The sequence below is a fragment of the Nomascus leucogenys genome, chromosome 22a, assembly GCF_006542625.1.
Source record: "Nomascus leucogenys isolate Asia chromosome 22a, Asia_NLE_v1, whole genome shotgun sequence".
Taxonomy (NCBI): domain Eukaryota; kingdom Metazoa; phylum Chordata; class Mammalia; order Primates; family Hylobatidae; genus Nomascus; species Nomascus leucogenys.
Window position 1 is genome coordinate 52,423,620 of NC_044402.1, and position 1,379 is coordinate 52,424,998.

The following is a 1,379-nucleotide window of genomic DNA, read 5'->3' on the forward strand; positions in this document are numbered from 1 at the left end:
GATGGGGCTCCCTGTAACCAGGTGAGTGAGATGGCTTGATGGACGATGACACTCAGCCACACAGGCCTTGCTCATGGAGTCCGTGCACAAAGTGGCCATGGTGGCTGCGATGGACACTGCATGGGCACAGCAATTGAGTCACCACTCACCAAGGCTGACCTGGCAGCTGCCACTGCTGAGGGCCCAGCCCACCAAAAGCAGCTGTTTTTTTGATGGAGAAATAAAACAGGCAATGGTAATTAAGAATAAAATAACATTATGATAGATAAATATGCCACTAAAGATATAGTAGAGGTTTAAATAATTTTGAGACTATGAACAAGATTATGTCAATGGGGAGAACTGACTACAAGTAAAGAAGTTAAAACGGTTGTAAAACTTTATTTCCGTTAAGGCATATCCAGACTGTTTTACACGTAAGTTCTACCAAAACTTTGAAGAAGGTTACTGAACTTACACATAATATTCAAGAGAATGAGGAAACATAGAGAAAGCCAGTAAACTCATTATTGTTTATGTATAAATAACATTGATTCTAAAGCCAGCTAGGGAATACATAAGAGAAAAGCATGATAAGATAATCACTTCTAAGCAATTAGAGGTAAAAATACTGAGAAAAATAGTACTAGATTGTGTCCACCAATGAGCTATAAATAAACCAAATATCCTGCCCAGGTTATTCATCTGCAGAATACAAGAATATTTAAACTTTAAATCTGGAATGCATTTTACCACTTAATTAAAGAATAAAAGACAGAGATAATCACATTTTGTTGATGCAGAAATTACTGCAGATGAAACTCAGCACTCCATCTCACCCACATTTCTTCACTTATCTCCACTTCTAAGAACTTGTGATGAGTACTCGCTTTGGCAGCACATATAATAAAATAGGAATGATACAGAGAAGATCAGCATGGCCCCTGCACAAGGATGACATGCAAATTCATGAAGCGTTCCATATTTTTAAACTCTCAATAAACTAGGTATTGAAGGAACATACCTCAAAATAATAAAAGTCTTCTATGACAAACCCACAACCAATATCATACTGAATGGGCAAAAGCTGGAAGCATTCACCTTTAACACCAGCACAAGGCAATGATGCCCTCTCTCACCATTCCTGTTCAACATAGTATTGGAAGTTCTGGCCAGGGCAATCAGGTAAGAGAAAGAAAGGATATTCAAATAGGAAGAGAGGAAGTCAGATTGTCTTTGTTTGCAAATGACATGATCCTATATCTAGAAAATGCCATCGTTTCAGCTGAAACGCTTCTTAAGCTGATAAGCAACTTCAGTTAAGTCTCAGGATACAAAATCAATGTGCAGAAGCCACAAGCATTCCTATACAACAGTAGACAAGCAGAGAGTCAAATCGT

The 1,379-nt window shown here is 38.2% G+C and overlaps 1 non-coding gene across 1 annotated transcript; it reads left to right on the forward strand.

Annotated features, from left to right (window-relative positions):
* Positions 1-861: 861 nt before the first annotated feature.
* On the forward strand, positions 862-968 carry LOC115832739. The gene has a single exon (XR_004028237.1). It is a non-coding gene; the product is annotated as a U6 spliceosomal RNA (small nuclear RNA).
* Positions 969-1,379: the final 411 nt, after the last annotated feature.